Raw genomic sequence first — 7704 nt, forward strand, 5'->3', positions numbered from 1 at the left:
CCATCCTGAAGATTCTGACATACCTTCAGGAAGGCTTTGCTGATCACCCTTCACCAAGGCTTTGTGACACTCCTCCATCGGTGCTTTCCTCCATGTATTCAACAAATGTGTAATAAGAAGCTTTTATCAGCCCGACCGTGTTTATGAGTGCTGGGGAATGAAGCAGGGAACGAAATGAAGAGGTCTGTGTCCATGGAACTTACAGCCTAGCATCCTCTCTTGCCATGTTTCACCTTAGTTTATACTAATGTTTTTCTGTCTCTCCCACATTAGCCTGTGAGTTCTCCTCATGTTTTATTCATTCATCTCTTTATCCCCAGCACTCAGCATGGTGTCTGGCAAAGAAAACCTTGAAAGTTCATGTTGAATGAATGAATGAATGAGTGAGCAGGCTTCCCACCTTCCTCTTCCCTCTAATCTGCCGTTAGGTTGTGGATGTCGAGCTGCGCGTGTATGGCACCTCCCCAGCTTCCCCTCCTCCTCCACCCCGCTCTCTTCCTCGTTGCACTCCTGGCACTGTATGTGCTGCTCACGTGACAGTTCTGCTTCATATTACACCTTTTTGTGCCTGCTTCTTTTCTCTTTCCCTCAGCTGGTTGTAAATTTCATCAAGGCAGGGTTCAGTTTTCTGGTTCAATTTTGTGCCCTTAAAATTTTTGTCCTTCCTCATATTCCATAAAATGAAGAGCAATATGTGAAGTGTGCATAAAGAAATAAAAATATAAGGACATACTGAGTACCTAGAAGTGGGTTGATTTATTCACAAATATCTGGTGGGCACCTGCTGTGTGTCAGCTCTGGGCCCGGTGCTGGGCATTCTTAGATGGATGAGGCAGAGGCATCTACCTTGAGGAGCCCAGATGAAGAAACATACAGACAGAGCGAGGAGGTGACCGGCCTGCCGGCACCCAAGATACTTGCGTAGGATGCCCTGACCCTTTGTTTTGGTCAAAGACCATAGCACCAGAGAGTTAAGGAGGGTGTCAGACAGGCCTGGATTTTCATCCCATCTCTGTCTCTTGCTAGCTGTGTGACCTTGGACAAGTAAGTCAACTTTTCTGAGCTTCAGTTTCCACATCTGTGATAAGGGGCTCATAAGAACACCTACCTTCATTGAATGATTATTGAGTTCCTACTCTGTCTCAGACTTTGTTCTAGATTCTGGGAATAGGAGAGTGAACGAAATGGACAAAGGTCTTTGTTGTCATGGAGCTGACATTTTAGTGGGAGGGAAAGGCAGCAATCAAAGTATAGAGGATTATAAGTGCTGTGGAGGAAAATAAATCAGGAAAGAGGCTTGGGGTGCTGGAGGAGTGGGCTGGGTCAGGGAATAGAATGGTTAGAGGAGGCCTCTCTGTGCAGATGACATTTGAGTAGAGATCTGATCAAGTGTATAGACATCTGGAGGAAGAACATTCCAGAAAGAGGGAACAGCAAGTACAGAAGCTGTGAGGCTGAACTGTCCCTGGCTTGTTGAAAGAATAGCAAGGAGGCCAGCATGGCTGGAGCTAAGGGAGTAGGAGCTGAGGTCAGAGAAATGCATGTGTTTGGAGGGTGGTTTGGAGGCCTTTGAAGGGACTTTGGCTTTCACCCTGAGTGAGGTGGCAATTCTCGCTTGGAGGACTTTGAACAAAGGAGTGACATGATCCGTCTTTAGAAAAAGAATAATTCTGGTTGTTGTGCAGAAAATGGATAGATCATGTATATAGCATGCTTAGCACAGGGCTTGGCATAGAATAAGCCTTCATTAAAAAGTAGTTTTGATCTTGATAATATTATTAAAGATTGACCTGGATACCTGCTGATCTTAGCCTGGGCCCTCATCCCATCTATCCTTTGCTCTCTTAGGAGCTGCAGTAGCCAGGATGCTTTCTCCCTCAGGAGGAAAATGTTGGGTCCTGGGCTTGGGAGTGAAGAGGGAGAAGGTGTCTGAATCTGTGGCTGTTTCTTTCCAGATCTTCTGTTGTGGAGTCATGGTGAGGCATGATGGTAGCAGTGGAGATGGTGGCAGTGGTGCAGGAGAGGAGGCAGGAGAAAAGTCTTGGCCTTCACAAACCTAACTGGAGGGGCTGGATTTGTACCCCCAGAGCCACTCCCCTCCTCCCAGGTCTCTACCATGGCCTCTCATCTCCCTGCCTCCACCCCCAGAATCTCAGGCCTTTATGGAAAGGTCATGCATCCCTGATGTTGACCCTGATGCAGTTTACTCGCTCAACGTCATACAGAGATATCAGGGGCAGCAGTGCTGATCAGACTGCCTCTGCTTGATTCCTTTGGATAACAGGAAGAGCTCACTACCTGACAGGGTAGCCCCTCCTACAACTGTTACATCTTCATTGTTAGAAAGTTCCATTTGAGGTTGAGTTGAAATCTCTTCTGCTCTGACTTACCCCTTTGCCTTGAGTTCTGAAATACAGGGAATCAGTTATGGTTCCTCTTGCCCTCCTTCTATCCCTAACCCTCCTCTCCCCAGTTGGGGAAAAGCTTACTTGGTGTCCCAAGAAGTTGTATAGTTCATGCTCTGTTACTCGGAGTGATTGATGGGTTGGTGAGGTCAAGGAAAGCTTTGTAGAGTCAGAGGGCTGCCTAGTAGGGTAGGTTTTAACAATGAGTTTGTTTGGGGACCCAGGGACTCAGGTAGCACAGGTTACACATTCTCCTAGAACTAATAAATGGGTTTCTGAGCACCTCTAATTCTCCTTCATGCTCTGGTCTGGGGTTACTGATTAAACTTGGCCTTAGGACCTCTGCAGAGTGGAGTGGGAACAAGTCAGCACCTTGACTATGCTATTCACCCTGGACATCCTGTTTCTGAGCTCAGGGCACTGGGTGAGCCTGGTTCCTGGCCCCTGCCTCTGGAGCACCCTTCTCCTGAGTTGGGGTAGAGCCTGGGATACTGTGGCCCTGGCTGACCAGCCAGCCTCAGCTTGCTTCTGTCCCAGAGCTGGCTGGACTCACAGGCCTGTTTCTCCCCTGCAGGGTTTCTCATTTATGTAGGGAGTCTGAATGAACAGCACCTGGACTCTGAGCCCTTGGCCAAACATACCAGATTCTTTGGGCACCAAGATTTTCTAAAGAAGCCTGGGGCCCTTCCAGGGCTGTTTATGCCCCATGCACATAGCTATTTGTGCTGAATTTTTATATATTCCCCAAAATACTTTCCCAGCATCCTGCGGGGAGGCCCGTCTCTCCCAGCCTGGCCGGCTCATTGGGAATCTTCTGGCAGACCTGCCTCACACTGCTGGCATATGGAGTGTCCTCCCACCACCGTCTGTCCTTCCTGGTGTCTTGGATGCTGAAGGGCCGAGGGTGGAGTGGGGCTTTTTGTTTTGTTTTTAAATAGGGACAGCGTGGGTAAACAGAGCTGCGTTTCTGGTGCTGTCAGGAGGGCCAGGACCCCACATTCCGGTTCCATGACGACAGCCTGTTTGGTTGCCGCTTGCTGGGCTGTGGGCAGCCGCAGTTTAGATGGAGACAATGGTGGCTCTGTTGAGATGCTGCTGCTGAGCTCCAGCAGAATGCATTTTAATTGAGCACTTTCCACCCTGAAACCTGTAGGGATCTGGTGGCCCACTCCTCCTCATTCCTTCATTTTCGCTTTGCAGCTCAAGAGCCAAGTTTTTGTAGCTCCTTTTTCCCCTCCAGTGTTAGCAGCCTCTTGGGGAGGGGGGATGGTTTTTCCAGCCTGGGGGTATTTTGCATTTGGCTGACTTGTCAAGAGGGACTGGAGGTGGCTGGGAGACTTACCTGTAACCTGGTCTGGATTGTCACTGCTCGGCGAGGAGCAGCAGGTGTTCCAGGGAGCTTGCCCGGGGTTCAGGAACACTGGCTCTGACTGATTGGTTTGAAACCTCAGTGGTAATGCTTCCCAGCTTAACCTCTCTGGGCCTCAGTTTCCATATCTGCAAAATGGGGATAAGAATGGTGTCTTAATTCGTAGGATTGTTGTGAGAATTAAATGAATTTAACATATATAATGTGCTAAAGATAATACCAATTACATAGTAAACACCCAATAGGATCATTTATCATTATATTATGTCATTTTAATATTAAGTCCTGATCATCATCATCATCAGTTTTACATTTACCCCTTAAGAGCTTCATCTGAGACTATAAGAGGAACAGAGCAGTAGTTTTTCTACAATGCAAATTCCATCTTTTCACTCCTTGGCTTAGAAATCCTCAGTGAGTCCCCATTGATCTCTCTGCATAAAGAAGAAGAAACTTTTGTTTATTGAAGCCCTACTGTGTGCTGGTACTTGGTGTACCTCTGGGTACTTGGTGTACCTCTGCTCATTCAGATTAAATCCAAAGTCTAATCAAGCCTGATACATAAGACCCTTTGTCAGCTGGCCCTATCCTGCCCATTTCTTCTCCCCTACCCCTCAAAACCAACGAAACAAAAATATACCTCTACCTCAAATAACAACTTATTCTTCTTTGATGTCTTATTGGCTTTCATATTCCACACTTTTGTGCATGGTCTGCTTTAAGCCCGGAATGCCCTTTGGATGGTGGCTGTGGCTCCAGGGAAGTAGACTGGCCCTGGGGAGAGTTTGGGGATTATCTTACTCCCATCCCCTGTGAACTCAGCCTGCGTGAGGGTCCACTGGCTGGGGTGTCTATGAAGGTCTGGCTCCACCACTAACTGTGAGGCCCGAGACATACCCTAATAATAGCACTTGTCTCGTAGGTTTTTGTGAGGAGTTAATCCATATACAGCATTAGAACAATGTCTGACGTATTTTGAGTGTTCAACAGATGTTAGCTGTTCTTACTATTGCAATTCTTTGCAAAGGTCTGATGTAGCATTTTTCTGCTTGGAGTATTTCTCTTTCTAGGCTCAACACTGGACTGATTTTCTTTGCGGGGAACAAGAATTGAAGAGGTACAGTGGATCAGGAAGATCTAAACGGTGGTTACTTGTCCCACCCAGCACTTTCTGTGGCTCTTGGTCGTTGCTATGAGTCAGGGCCTTTTCTGCCTCACTCCATTCTGTTCATGGCAGGACCTCTTGCTTCTCAACAACTGGCTGCACTTGTTGATGTGTCCTCATCTTGTGGTGATAGCCAGGTAACAGACACAGGGTAACCTCACAAGATATGAGGACTGTGAAGACCCTGTGTACACAAACCTTGCTTATGGATGAACTTGACTGTCAATGAATGGGACACTTGGTATCCAAATGAAGACACATATTTATAAACCAGAAAGAATTGCTCTGACTTGAGATTAGTCGGGTATCCAATTTCTGCTCAAGAAGAGTGGAATATGTTTTTGTTTTTGTTTTTCCTTTCATTTCAATGACTTTTCAGGACCAGGTTCTTAAAGACTGAGTATCTTGCAAATACCTCTCTGAAAACACTGAAAATGGTGAAAGGCCATTTTCCCCTTAGAAAGCATAAGTGAGAAAAAAAGAGTGGAATATTTAATTTTAGGGAGCTCTGGTGGTGTATGGTTCATGCCACCGTGGGTCTCCGATTAGTGGACTCAATAGTCAGAAGAGCTGGGGCTTTATCCTGGTTTTGTCACCAACTGACTCTGTGACCTGGAGCAAGTTGGACTTTAGATTCCATATCCGTAAAATGGCAATAACTATGTAGTTTTGCCTGCCAGAGCTCAAGAAGATGTGTTCTTGTGTATTCATACTTATTCATTCATTCAGCCAAACTTTGTTAGACCTACTATCCCAGAGCCAGGCATCTAAGGATACAATATGGTCTCTTCCCTCCTGGAGCCTAGAGATGGAGGTGAAGATCAGGCGAGTGTGTTAATGGATGGACACCATGAACATGATAGTCTGGCAAGTGCTTTGCTAGAAGCACATAGAACGTACGTTGGTATTTAACTCTGGGAAGTCAGGGGAGGCTTCCCAGAAGAGGTAACAATTGAATGAGACAGAGATAAGAAAGGGAAGGAGCTCAAGTTAGAAATGTGCCAAAGGGTGAAGGTGGGGTCGTGGGCATGTGGGGAAGTGGCCACTCTGTGGATCAGGCTGGAGGTGGGCAGAGGGTTGGGGCTTTGTCCTCAAGGTGTGTGTATAGGGTGTGGAGGCAGAATGACTTGAGGCACTGGAGTGCAGAATCAGTTTGGTATTTTACAAATCTCATCTGGTGCCCCTGTGCAGGGAGACCTGGCCAATAGCAGGGAAACCTCTTAGAGCAAAGGTCTCCAACCCCTGGGCCACAGACCGGTATTGGTCTGTGGCCTGTTAGGAACTGGGCCGCACAGCAGGAGGTGAGCGGCGGGTAAGTGACCGAAGCTTCGTCTGTATTTGCAGCCGCTCCCCAGCACTAGCATCACTGCCTCAGCTGCACCTCAGATCATCAGGCATTAGACTCTCACAGGAGCACCGGTCTCTGGTGCCAAAAATGTCGGGGACTGCTGTGCTAGAGGACTCCTGTGAGATCTAAATGAGAGATGGTACAGGCCTGAACTGAGGCAGGAGTATGGGCATGGAAGAAGTCATGGGGCACATTTGCATGTGTACCTGTTCATGTGTGTATATATGTATATGTTCTGGGAAAGGGTAAAACTCTGTATACGCATTGGACAGTTTCGTTGTTTATTGAGATAATCGAAAGTACAGCTACCCAGCAGTTCTGTTGCTATGCTCCATCCTTCCATGGTAGTAAGCAGGCAGATTGCAAAGGTCCATGTACAAGGATGTTCACTGCAGCCTTGTTTATAATACTAAGAAATTGAAAACAACCTAACTGTCTATCAATTAGGAATTGGTTAACTAAATGATGGAGCCATGCAACCATTAGATGATGCTGTGGTCTATTTTTCTGAACAGAGCTGTGTACGTATATCAGATGAAGGAACGGAAGAACCTACATGCAGCATTTAGCTGTTATCCCTTTGACCTCATTCTCCGTGATTTGAAAGCCCGTCAAGGTTGGGTTTACTCTTTTTCCTTGTGTGTGACTTTCTGTCTTATATTACTTGATAACTGTTTTGTATCTTAGTCTGTGAAAAAGGACCATGGCTTGTTCTTGCTCCCTTGTTTCCCTTAACCAACAGGAGTAGGTGGCTGCTAATTACTGCAGAGTTTAATTGAGGGATAGGAACAAAAGGCCTTGTTATCAGCATTCAGTGATATTAAGCTGTAGGCTGATTCTCCCTCCCTCTTAAAAACAGAAACAGTATGTCTGGCCCATAAAGAAGCTTTTAAACTAAAGTTATGTTAACAAAGACCTCTTCCAGAGACCTCCCTCCTTGCGAGAGAGCCGAAGTAAATTCAGGCTTTGTTTCTTCTGTCTTAGGGAGCCAACTGGAGGTGAGGGGAGATGAGGTGGCCTGCTGTCCAACCGGTTTTTATGCACAGCCTCTGAGTTGGTGTGTTTTTATTAGAGTGGCAGAGGGGGAGGGGAAAGTTTTGCTTTACATCTACTGGGTGCTGGCACCGTATGTTATCTTGTTACCTCCTCATAGCAGCCTGAAGATGAAGGAAATTCTACCTCATTTTGCAGACAAGACTACCAGGGCTCAGAGAGAGGTTGAATAGCGGCTTAGGTTGCCCAGCTCTTAGGTCGACCACAGTTCTGTCTGCCCTCGAGCCCATGTACTTTGCCTTAGTCACCAGTGATCCTAGAGCAGGGATGGGGTGGAGTGGGGGAACAGGTAGGTACTGTAGCCTTGTGGGTTTTAGCTCTGGGTGGTGAGTGAGGAATGGGAGACTCTTGAGTTGGGGCAGAG

Source organism: Pteropus alecto, unplaced genomic scaffold, assembly GCF_000325575.1.
Source record: "Pteropus alecto unplaced genomic scaffold, ASM32557v1 scaffold120, whole genome shotgun sequence".
Classification (NCBI taxonomy): domain Eukaryota; kingdom Metazoa; phylum Chordata; class Mammalia; order Chiroptera; family Pteropodidae; genus Pteropus; species Pteropus alecto.